Below are 13,818 nucleotides of genomic sequence, written 5' to 3'. Positions count from 1 at the left end.
ATTACAAGAAATGTAATGGTAAAAATCAGGTGGGGTTTTTTGTTTTCTTTTTTAAATTTGTAAATCAATGTTATAAAATGCACTGGAAGAAGCGGACATACCCACATGCTGAAAGACATGCTAGGCTCTGATCACCAGAGTCTGAGTTTATGCTGTCATTCAGAGATATTTTCACATTGTAGTACTGACCCCTTCCTTTTACACTTGCATTCAATTTCGTTAAAAATTTGAACCAGAATCTCACTAAATGGTATGTGGGATATTGCCCCACTCACAGGAGAAAGTTTTGCTCCCAATTCTAAGTCAGAAATGCTTATTGAACACATGGAAGTCTTTTATGCTCAGGCAATTGTTCTACTGCCCCAGATGGCATAGTGAACCTCAGTGCATTCTAGTGAAGAAGTGGTCCTCTAGTGGGTGGTCCTAACCAGGAAGGTGGGCATGTCCAAGGAAGCCTGGGGATGTGTTAATTCAGTACATCCCCAGGGCAGTTTCTGCCAGCAAGACTCATAGGCAACTAGCAGTGCAAATGTAAGCCTCTTTCATGATGATGTCTTAGGCGGCTTACACAAATATTAGCTGTCCTCTGCCTGCGGTGAATCTTCCTGGGGAAAGTGGCCAAGTGACCCCTTGGGCCAACAGAGGTGACTAACAGTCCTTATGCTGGCCAACTATTTGCTGACATATGTGAGTTATCTGTTTAAGCCATTTAAAGACCTAGGATTTTGCAAGGGAGAAGAAGAATGCTTGGTATACAAATTATCATGCAAATTTCATTAGTATGTGAATATGAATAGTAAAGGAGAAACCATATTGATCACTAGTTTGAACTAAATAAGTCTTATAAATAAATATTTGAAAAAAATATTTTTGTCAGGAAAAGATTGGAAAACCACCAACTTATTTTTTTCAACTTGTTTACTTAACAAAAATGTATTTTTCTAAATTTAATCTCTTGCCAAATATTTCTAGAAATATGCATCTCTTTTTGTTTATTTCTACAAGCTCCTCTCCGCACCCTGGGTGGCTTAGATCAAAGTACTCTGAGGTCTCTGCTGGTGGTATCTCCAGAACTCTTGACACCCTGCTGAGTTTAGGAGAATTTAAAGGAATAGTGGCAACCTAGAAAAAAATCACAGTTCTGTCTGATAATTTTGTACCTATTATTTTTATTTGTGCCACATTCACTTTGTGCATTTGACAACACTTTAAATATAGTCAGTTTCACTGTTTCTCTGTATTGTCAATTAGCAAGGGAGAAACAGATTATATGAAAAGACCCTAATAAATACCAACAGATGGAGAGAAAACCTGTTACAAAATTAAAGGAATTAAAAATCAAAACAGAACACAGTGATATTTACAGCATCCTTTTAAATGACCAACACACTATTGGAGGGGCACTAGACTAGCAAATCCAATGCTACTCTATATCCTGTATGCTCAGATGCCACTAGGATTCACACAGGAGACAAACTAACTCTCCCATCATCAGCAGAGTCCAAGGAATAATCCCTCCACCGTCATTGCCAGTATTTCAACATCTTTTCAATACACATCTCCAAATATATTGGCTATATGATTGCTTATGGATTTAAGGGTTTTTTGGTTAAAAAATGATTGAACACATAAACAAAACAAGTTTCCTCCAAGTTAGTTCCAGAAAAAAAAAAGTTTGCTTCTCAGGTTCTAGTCACAACAAAGGTGTGGATATTGATCACTAGTATGGAGGAAAGCGTAGGAAGAAGAAAATACTCAAATTAGGTAAAAGAAAAGAAAACCTTTTATAATGACACATGGGTATCCACAGTAATAAATATAGAATAACAAAGTAAACATTAGGTCATACTGTGAGCTCAATCTTACGTCCACTGAAGTCCAGGAGAGCCAAGATTTTCAAAAGTGACGAGTGATTTGGGGTGCCTCCGTTTTTGGGTGTCCAACCTGAGATGCCTTGTGGAGATCTAATTTTTCAGAAAGTGCTCAGCACTCACCGAAAATCAAGCCTGTCACGACATCTCAAGTTGGGCACTTTAAAATTTTGTGATTTGGTGCGCCTCAATTTGAAGATGCCCAGCTTGAGAAGTCTCAAAGGGAGTTGATTTTCACAGGGTGGGCGCTCAGCACTTTCTGAAAAATCTGACCTCCTGAAGGCATCTCATGTTGGATAGCCAAAAATGGAGGCACTCAAAATCACTAATTACATTTGCAAAAAGAAGAACAGGAGTACTTGTGGCACCTTAGAGACTAACAAATTTATTAGAGCATAAGCTTTCGTGGACTACAGCCATTTGAAAATTCTGGCCAAGAGTTTCTACTTTTGATTCTAGTGGGTGCAAGAACTTATGCTGTCTATACAGCGTATGCAGTACACCTCTACCCCGATATAATGCGACCGGATATAACACGAATTTGGATATAATGCAGTAAAGCAGTGCTCCGGGGGGGTGGGGGGGGCTGCGCACTCCGGCGATCAAAGCAAGTTTGATGTAACGTGGTTTCACCTATAACGCGGTAAGATTTTTTGGCTCCTGAGGACAGCGTTATATCGGGGTAGAGGTGTATTTATAGATTTTAGGGCTTGTCTACATGGAGAAGTTAGTGTGGTGTAGACTATGGTGAGAACTTAAAGCTCACTAGTTACTTTTCACTAACTCCCCGCATGGACACTCTCACTTTACATTAAGAGTCCCTTTGTGTGCTTTAGTTTAATACATAAGCTAAGCAGCACAAAGGCACTCTTAGTGAGAAGTAAGAATGTTGACTTGGGGAGTTAATGCAGAGTAGCTAGTGGGCAGTAGCTACTTTGGGGTTTTTCTCCATATAGACATGCCCTAAGATGCATCAAAATAATCAAATAAGAATCCAGATTATGGTATGTAACTGTGATGGATCTCCAAAGCCGCCTCTGCACTGAACCTCCCCTTCCCCCAGCTAAGCAGAGACTACATCTCCTACCAGCCCTCTCCCCATTGCACTTCCTCTTCCCCAGCCATGTAAGGGGGAAGCTCCTACTGAACCAGAAAGGGCCGGGCTCTGTTTGGGAGTGGGAGCAGCATGGTAGGAGAGTCTGAGAGCTGTAGAGAAACTCCAGGAATTGTGGAAGAAGCTGTGAGTGCCAGACATTGCAGCTGGGTCCAGGGTTGTGTGGGATTTATGGAGAGCAGCAGTGGCTGAGCAGGACCAAATGGGACCAAATGCAAAGGGACCAAATGAGAGGCATCAGCTGAGCCTCGCTTGGAAATCCGCAAATGCTTATTTGCTTGAACAGAGACTGGACTGCAGAGAGCACTCCAGGCAGTAGGACTGAAGAGCCCTGACTCTCAACCAGACTACCCCAGAGACCCAAACAGGAACTGCTCTTGCTCACTTTGAACTGTAACTATTTAGACCTCTGTACCTAGGGCATTTACAGTCTTTCCTCTTTGCTATCAGCACTTAAAACCCTTCCCTTAGCCATGTGTCTCAGTGCTTATTGGAACCTACCACGGCTCGTGCCTACAAGACTTAGCTACTGAAGCACCTACAGTGCTTGTCTCTGAGACATGGTATACCTGGTATGCTAATAGTTCCATAGGAGTTTGGGATGCAGAGTAACTCCAATAATTACAGAATTTTAACCAGAGACACAACATGGGTGAGCTAACATGCTTCACTGGACCAATTTCACACTGCAAACAACAATGGAAGATATTGAATTTTGCCACCTCAACAACATAGCAAATAACTATGCAGGCTAACATACCAATCTGAAGCCTTAAAAACCACCTATCCTGCAACAAGGGAGCATCTTTTGTCAGAGAAACTCCATGTTATTCAGTGGATTTCATGCTGTAGAGCAGAAAGTGTCCCACTACACACAAGAAACAACATAAGGTTCCAAGACCGTGAAAGATGAACTTTCATGCCTCAATTGAGATTAGTTTCACATCCCTCCATTATCCCCAGTCGTTCTACGGTGTAACCACTAGACCACACATCCTTCCCAGAGACATTCTTACTTCAGTTTGGGGCTAGTAAGCATGTGTGGGGTGCATTGTGAGAAAGGAAAGGACAAAGTCTGAGTGTATACATTTGTATAGATGCAGCAGCCGTAGAGCATTCTGATACTATGGGGAAGATCCTTCAGAGGGAATGGCATAATCTAGCATTTTGGGTGAGTTTTTAATTTCTGGAGTTTACAGAGGCAATCATTTCCTGCTGTGCTTGATATATGACCTTTCATAACCAATGAAACAAGTTTCCTGTATGATTGATTGTTGCGTCCTTCTCTATTCTTGATGCCAAATGTGAGGTGTATTCAAGTGTTACACAATACCTTTCCCTTAACATTAACATACCTATATAAAAGGATGTTCCTCACAGCCCTCTGAAGCTAAGGAAAGAAAAAGAAAGAAGAACAGACTGATCCTGCAATACCTCAGTCACATGACTAGTTCTTATTTATGTGAGTAGTCCATTTGAAGTCTGGGCTACTAGCATGAGTAAGGATTTGTAGGATTGGGTCCTGACAGAGGAAAAGGATGGGAAACCAAAAATTCCTTGGCAAACCTTTTCAGAGCGGAACTTTTCACTCAGGAAATTGAACTTCCTTTCAATTTTTTTGCTCTTCTGAACTTTTGCCTTCAGCAGCACATTTGTGCTGTAGATAAGAGAAAGATGCTGGAAGTTTATTTTTGCCATTTTAGATACATGCGGCTCAGAAACAAAAAATTCCCCAGTGAAGAGATTTGTTTCTGGGTTGTTTTTAATGCAATGCATATCAGCTGGAAGGCCACTTTAACTGTAATGTGGTCTTTCACTGGAGCATGTGCTCCAGTGAACAAACTGCTTAGAACTTTGTGAATTAATAGTGAAAGGCCAGGCCAAACCTTAATTAGCTGGAGGCAGAAGGAATCCAGTTACACTTTAAACAAATATTATAGGCTTCTTGTGCAGCTGTACTGGCTTTCACTGAAGTCAGGGCCATAACTAGGGTGAGGCAAGCAGGGCAGCCGCCCAGGGTACAGAGCCACAGGGGGAGGGAGGTGCAAAAATGGGGCGGTAGCAGGATTGGGCTTAGCAGCGTCACCCCCCCACACACACTACAAGTTTGGGCCCAGCAGCATCCAACTGGACCTCCCCAACCCACACCCACACCCACACCCCCCACACACACAAGATCGTGGGCCCAGTGACCCTGGCCAGAGCAGGCTCTCCCCAGCACTAGGATTGCATTCACAGGTAGGGTTGCCAACTTTCTAATGGCACAAATCCCCTTTCCACTCACATCAGACAATTGTGGATTCATTAGTCAATGTTTGTAAATCACAGACTCTGGAGATTAAAAAGCCTAATTAGACCATCCAGTTCTTCTCCCTGCCAACACAGGATTGTGCCCATTTATGCATTTATTTGTATTTGGTCCAGGCGAGTTTTAAATGTGCCATGCAATCAGGCTTCCACTCCGGGAGCGCAACAGCCGAAGCAAAAAAAAAAAAAAAAAAGGTGGCCGGAATGCCACCCCTGAAATTGTGCTGCCCCAAGCACGTGCTTGGTTTGCTGGTGCCTAGACCGGCCCTGCTTCCACTGCTTCCCTAGGGAGTTCTCGCTGAGGACATAAAGAGCTATGTTACACTCTTCTGCAGCATCGATCCAAAGCATTACAGCCTAAGATAACACTTAGCTATTAGATTGCATTTTCTAGCTCTCAAAGGATAGGATCCACAAAGTAGGTGCCTAAGCTGTTTGATTCCAGGTTGTGAGTTCTTGTTTGGGGATTGCTAAACTGACAAAGGTGCCTCAATGCAGCGTGGATGTAGGTGCCTATCTCTGAGAAACAGGCAGGGCTTAGCACATCTGTGGTCAGCCTCTCCCATTGCCTAGCTTAGGTAGGGAGCAGTAGTGTTGGCTTTTGCAGATGGCATTCTTAGGCACTTATCTCTCCCCATGCATTGCACAGGGAGCCTAGGTGCCTAATTCAGTTTTGTGGATCACAGTGTGTTCCTGTGATTTCCTAGGTGCTGTGACACTGAGCATTGCAACAGCTAAGTCCCTTCATGGATCTTACCTAAAGTACTTTACAAAAAGGGAGTGGTAGCATCGTTATCTGCATTTTATAGATGGAGAAACTGACCAGGCAGAGTGACTTGCTGCAGTGATTAGGACTGGGAGGCAGATCTGATTCCCAGACTTGTGCCCAGCCCAGTAGTCCCTAGTTGTTATCAGTACGCTTGCTGTGCTTTGAACCAGTACTGCAGAATTCTGTCATGGGAAAAGCCAGGTATTTATTATTACTATTATTTGGGTGTCACTGTTCCTCTTGCACTTCCTATCATGCAGCCCTGAGCCTTTGCTGAGAATCATGTCTTGCTCTTTTGACACTTAGGGCAGGTCTACACTAGAAGCGCTACATCGGCGTAGCTGCACTGATGCACCTGCGCCGCTGTAGTGTGTCTGGTGAAGACGCACTATGCCGATGGGAGTGTGCTCTATGCGGTCGGCATGATTACTGCACTTCTACGCCCGGTGGAAGCTATGTCATCGGGAGAGGGACATAGCGCCTACTGCTTAGGTTGCTGTAACTGAGCGACGTAAGTTAGACCAACTTAGGCAGTGGTGTAGATCTGCCTTTAGACACTGTTCGTTTGCTTTGGGATATGACTTTATCATTTCATTGGGAAAACAAAACAGCCCAAAGCTATTTCTTTTTGTTTTCCTTCCCCCTGCCCCCCCCCCCGATCCTGTCCTCCTGTTGAGTTGCAGGTAAAACACAGATGGCTTAGATATGTGGGGATGGGAGTTAAAATATGTACTTCAGACAATACAAATAAAAATATCAGAGCCTGTGAAAGAGAAAAATACCTACTTTATCTGAGACATGTTTTAAAGGGGTTGTGTGTGTGGTGGGAGTTGGACTAGCAATAGCCTGTGGTAGAGAATCACATTTCATTTCAATTCCCCAGGATGAAAAGGTGATGCTGGCTAATTTGAACCTAATCATTAAGACCCCATTTCAAAACTCAAGAGTCAATTAAGCTCTGTTCTCCTCCCCAGCCTCTGGACCTTGGTTTGTTGTTATTCATCAGGAGACAGGGAAATTGCTTTCACATAAAACTTGAACGGTCTTTGCTGGAAGCAAAACACTGATCTGATGGAAGAGGTTTTTATGTCTGCTGGACATGAGTACAGGAATGCTTCCCAGAAGAGAGCAATTTAACAAAGCTCCTACAGGCTAGGGTAGGACAGGCAGATTACTGACAGAGTAGGAAGGGCTCAGTTGGAGTCCAGCTACAGTGGTGGATCCCATTCACTGGGACATGTTAGCAGGCAGGATTCTCTCTCTGGAAGCGACATGTGGGCATGGATTTTACTGGTGAGAGGATTAAGATCCAGAGAGGCATATTTGAAATCTTTATAAAATAGATACTACAGCACTGTTCCCAAATGCTGTAGTGACTCCATTGTAAACTCTATCCTTAGATACCATGATTGCAGAGCACTTCAATATTGCTTTCTGTTAAGGGCTCCTAACTCCTGATCTTTGGTTTACAGGGGAAGCTTCCCTTTATTTTCTATGTAAACATTCTGGAGAGATGAACTATGCTAGTCTGCACTCTTTATAATGCCTTTTACCTCACCAGTGAATTATACCCCCCACCATCCCTCTGTAAGTATCATTATCCCTCTTTTGTATAAGGGGAAACTGAGGCACCAAAATATATGATCTGCCCAAGATCACAAAGGAGACAAGTGCAGAGTTAAAGGGCCATAACCAGGGTGGGGTAAGCAAGGCAGCCACCTCGGGTGCAAAGCTGCGGGGTGGAAAAATGATAAAAAAAAAATAGTAGGGGCCACAAATATGCTTGCTCGCCCTGAGCACTAAAATGCCTAATTACAGCTCCGATTGAAGTAATACAATTGACTAGCTTGCATACAATTTAGAAGCCTAAGGATTATCCTTCATTGCATTTGCATGTACACACAGCAGGAAAAATTGGAAGGTCTGTTCCCAGATCTGTTAAATCATTTTGCCCATAACACTGGCTGTCCTATTATTAAGCTCTGAACATCTGGAACCTTTAATTGCCTCTTTCAATACTTTATTACCTTACATGACTTCCTGAAAATTCACCTGACAAGATCTTCCTATTATTATAAGAAGATTAAATAGGAATATTTCTACTGGTGTTACTCCAATTTTATTTATAAACAACCACAATGAATCAACATCTACACTAAACATAAGATATTAAATGTACAACATTAGATGCATTTTGTTAAAATATTATGTAGCTTAATTTTGTTCAGACGAAACAGTACATTTAAAAATATGATCTAAAATATATTGAATCTATATAATACTAAGTGAAAGCCCATGCTGTCATACGGGTATAATTTGTAAAGTGTAAAAAAGCCAAAAATGGCTGAGCACTTAAGAACTGGAGCGAGAGACCATGAAGCCCAGTGATGATTCAGCATGGTAAAATTCTAAACAAAAAGAGCTCTGAACCATGCTTGTAGCTGTTTCCTTTACTTCAAACTGACTCAACAGCCATTACAGGTTTCAGAGTGATACCCAGACAGTGTGACAATCCTGGAGTCTTATTATGTAGATTGTTTATATTTTTGAACTTAAAATAATGAGATATTATTACACACTAAATAGTCTAAATCTAATAATCCCTAAAACTCCAGTAGTTTTAACTACATGTAAAACTGGAGTCAAGTACCAATATACTAAAAAAGGTGAAAGGAATATCAATATATACTTTTAAGAGTCCACTGAGGCAGTTCTCATCTCAGTATGTGAATTCAGAGGTGGGCCCAAACCAAAACCTGGATCAGAACATCGTGAACTTTGAGGAAGTTCAGGTCCCTATTCAGATCCACACTTGTGGCTTGGGCTTATCTCAAGCATACCTAATAACACTTTATAGTTATGCAGTGCCTCCCATTCTGTGGTGCGGTGATCACTCACTACTTAATGTGCTGGTAAGAGCTCTGCTTTATTCTGTGTACAGTTCCAACTGGCTATGCATAACAAAAAGATCCCATATCTTCCCTTAAAAGCCAAAACTTTAATAGCACTTAACACTAACGTACCATAGTTATAAGTATTTATAGCAAGCATAATAACTAAATTTACTGACAATGTTCAATTAATCTTTCAAGTGCCCTGCACTGTTGCTTGGAGCTGCAATGCTTTCCTGGAACATCAGCACTACTGCTGCTGAGGGGTGGCAAATCTACTTGTTCCATGCCCTGGGTCTCTATTGTCTTAATGGACTGTTGCCTGTGATTCTCTGGACAAAACAGCAAACTCAGTGCCCCTTATCTCCCTCCCTTCTAGTCTTTGGAGAAGGTCTCACCTAGTCCTCTATAGTATGTGTGCATCTGGGGGGACAAATTCACATGATCATGGGCAAATTCCTGTGGCACCACTGCTATTTGCAACCATTGCTTCCTATCACAGAGATGTAGAGCATCATTTTCATGAAGTGATAGTAGCTCCTGGGACCCCAAGTCAATTTTTTTTTGCCTTATTTGTCCTTTTTTACTCCTGGTTCCATGTAGTGTTCAGTGCTCACTCAGTGCTTATGGTGCTTGCAAGAGATCTGCTTTATCCTGCATTTGGTTCCAACTGGCTGAGCTTCAGAACACTCCACCAGCCTCTCGGTCCGGGAAGCTCCGCCTTTAAAAGCCCAGTTCCAATACCAGAGAGATCTCAGTGTTACAGACAAATAATAGGGAGCTTTGAAAGTTGTTTGGTTCAGTAGCTAAAGCAATTGTAAAGGTGGGGAGGAGGGAGGGGGGACAAAAGGAAATACTAAAGAAAATGATCTAAATAGAGGTTGAGCTCAAATAAAATTAATCACAGCAATGGTGGCCTTTTTAGAAATGCTGCTTTTAAAAATTCTGACCCAAACTCCTGATCAGTGCAGTTTTTGGACTAAAAAGGAAACAGACATTTTAGAAAACATTTTATTCTTCAAATTTTTGAATAAATGTATTGTTCATGAAAGCGAGAAACTAAACACTAACTTGAGCTACAAAAAGTGGGGGCCAGGGATATACAGCTCTGCACAGACACGTGGAACTCCGTGCTTTTACTTTACAGGGGATTCAGCAAATGTTCTGTGTTTTGCTTTCAGTCACTTTGGTTTTGTGTTCCTTGAGTTTTGGGATCTCAATGACATTAAAAAATTTCCCAGCAAAAACCCAAAGTGGCATCCACCCAAAGCCACAAGTGAAGACTTCCTCACCTTTCCTCCAATTACCAATAAGCAACAACAGACGCAGGTTCCTGCCCCATATCTTCTAGAAACTAAAAGGGGCCAGATACAAAGAGGCCCAGGGAAGAAGCATCAGTAAAAATGAAATCAAGCAATGAGTAGCTACTGTTTGTTGGAACCCAGAGTAGTGGGTGGGCCCAGGATCCCCTGCCAGCCACAATGGCATAAACCTCAAAAAGGGGACAGGGCTTATTTGAGAGCGTGAACAAAGGGCTGAATCTAAATCGCCTGCAAAGTGACTTTGGACTTTGTGACTTGGCCGGAGGGCCAAACCACATAAGACCCACCCAGGTTAGCCAGCAGCCTGCAGGGGATGCCAGGGGTGAGAATAGGACTGCAGTACCACACCGAGTTGCTAGAAGGTTCTCAAAGGGAGAGTGCGCCCCTTGCAGTCAGCCAGCTGCTCTTCTCTTCACCTACAAATCTTAATGAAGGCAGCCTCTTGGCCCCTTCCTCCACCTTCCATTTATGTAGAGGGCTTCTCTCACTGACCCCCTTCTCCTTACCCTACACAATTCCCTGTCTATCTACAAACAGACTCAAAAATATATGCTGGATCCCACACCCACAACAGCAAGAGCCTTTTCTCTCATTTTGGGACCCTAAGCACCCAGAATACACCATGCTATTAGCCAATCCTCTTACCAATTCATAATGTAATATTTCTGAAACAGAACAGACTGCACCATGCATTAATCTCGAGTATGTTCTACTTTCTGTAGTTTGATCATTATTTTTCAAAATATGTTTATCTTGAGTCATGCCCCCAAAAGTCTCTATGACCTTTCTAATTCTGTTCAGCTTATTTTAGTATTATTGAAATCAAAAGAGGATGGCATTTTTGTGCTCTGATACCATCATGAGAAGCATTAAACACAGAAGTTCTGCTTTGTGACTGAGGTAGATACAATAATAAAACCAATGCAGAAATTGTCATAATAATAAATAATCCTCAGCAACAGATGTTAATTTTAATGTTTCATAAAACAGGAAAATATCCTTTTTTCATATATGTCATCAACTTCAATCAAAAAACACTTTTGGCTAAATAGATCATAACAAATGATAGCAAATATTAACCCTGGAAAAAACAACTTTGGGATATTAAACTTGTACTATAGAGTATAGGACTCAGAAACTGTAAAGACTGAGAAACTTAAAGAATCAATATCAAAATAAAAAAGTATATGTCCCTATTTTATATTGGGATGGGATGCCACCTTACAATAAAATTTTCTGCAATAGATTCAGCAGTACAATGCAACGTATCATCAGCCTCACATATTTTCATAAATTCTTCTTGCATCAGAAACAACTAGCAAAATTTATCCTGGATATAAACCCATGGAAGGCAACAGAGTTACAAAAAGGATGACTTTGGCACAGTATTGCTAAGATAATTTAGGAACAACATTTTATGCCAGAATCCCACTTGCAAATCCAAGTGAACCACATTTGCCAGAACAGCACATGCAAATAAAACACTTTTTGCATGCAAACAGATAGGAAACTGTACAATGTATGTGTGCATGTTTATGCCTTCTCTTCTTTAAAAATGTGACCATTGGGCTTTAAAATTGTCTTCCTCTTCCCCCAGTTCTGATATTGTTTCTTCATGATCCAAGCCAAATGTATTAGGGTAAGTGTGAAAGATGTGTCCATTTGCTTTCAATGTGACCATTTTCTTATTAATGGGTTTTGGATTGCCTGAAATTGACTACCAAGTACTTCTGAACACAATGTTTCATCTGAGTCTTCTCTTCTTGTACAAATACATTTAAATCAAAATGTCACAACTCTCATGTATTAAGTGATGGAGAGTGTACAGAAATATCAAGGGCATGTTCTAGCTTCAGCATTTGTTTAGAACACTGTCAGAAATCATTTGCAAGTGAGCCATGTACCACTGTCATCATTATGCTAGGAGTATTTCATTTATAATTAAACTAGCATCAAGAAAGCAAAACACCATTTAAAGAATAATTTCCAAATCATTTCAAGTCTCCTATTAAACATCATTACGTCTCCTTTTTGGTTATTCACCTACCGCTCAATGACGCCAATCCCATTTTAATGAAAATAGACTGAATTACATGTTCTAACTCTTTTGACCTCCAGTTTCAATGAATTCCATCTCTTTACATCTCTGTTTCACTTGAACTGTTCTTTATTACTGAACTTTGCAGCTTACCCTGAATTCCAGTGTTTAAATTCCCCTGCCATTTCTTGGTGTTACATATGATATTTTAAACTGCTATACACAATAGTGTTTACAGAAATATAATGAAGTCACTGCTTCCTTTACCAGCTTTTATATATGGTAGTATAAATAGGTAAGGACTGCAAGGATGAATCCTTATTACTTAAAGAAGAACAGGAGTACTTGTGGCACCTTAGAGACTAACAAATTTATTTGTTAGTCTCTAAGGTGCCACAAGTACTCCTGTTCTTCTTTTTGCGGATACAGACTAACACGGCTGCTACTCTGAAACCTGTCCTTATTACTTATTCTATCTAGGTCACTTATATTACCTCACTATAGGCATGATCCAAAAACCCACTGAAATCAATGTGAATCTTTCCCTTGACTTCTGTGGCTTTGGATCAGGCCTCATAAAGACAGCTCAGTGTGCAATGTCTCAGTTAAATGCACATGTGTACAAATATATTTATAATAATGGAATGACATTTATAGCTGGGTGGGTGGCCAACAGAATTAAATGGAACAGGAGTGGCTAGATCATTATTACAAAAACATGTTGTTTTATAAAGTATTAACAAACCACTTCAAAAAGTGCAGTAATGCTAGATTCCCAGTGCCCACTGTATCACATGCATTGTAATGAGGTTTCAAAAACAAATGCTCTCTACAGTTAGATCAGCATAGAATGAAATAGTTTATATATGTAGATTAAATAAAAGACCAGTGACCTGTCACAGGTAAAGTACAGTGAATGAACTGCAGAACTATTGTGATACAAAATTACTATAAGGTTAGGGGTGGGAGCTGAACCAGTTTATTCCATAACTGAATTTGACCCATGGTGTGTGTATCTATTTATCTATAGATAGATGAGTTTATTTCAGTTTATTTCATGGCTGAATTTGGACCTGTACGTGCATGCCCAATGATTACCCTTCATATGAATATCTAGATTGATAGATCTAGATCGACAGATAGATGTATGAGGATTAATCACTGGACACACACGTACAGGTCCAAATTCAGCCATGAAATAAACTGATACAACTCCCAGCTCTCACTCCAGGAATGAATTTGGAACACTATATTACAGCCTCATAGCCCCTGATGATTTCAACTACCCAAGTGGACACACTCTGTGCTTATCTTCTACACCTCATATACCCATGCTCCTTTGAGGAACCCAGTCTGCTATCAAACCAACTGCTTGCGAGCACTATTCTAGCCCCTCTGTCACTACACCAGCTCTTGGCAGCAACTTCCCTGATCACTGCCAGCTCCCTGTGGCAAATCTCTCCTACCCCCACCACCAATTCCATGCTGAAGCCAAACCCCAGATGC

This window comes from Chrysemys picta, chromosome 6 (assembly GCF_011386835.1).
Source record: "Chrysemys picta bellii isolate R12L10 chromosome 6, ASM1138683v2, whole genome shotgun sequence".
In the NCBI taxonomy this organism is placed as follows: domain Eukaryota; kingdom Metazoa; phylum Chordata; order Testudines; family Emydidae; genus Chrysemys; species Chrysemys picta.
Note: the sequence above shows the minus strand (reverse complement) of the source record.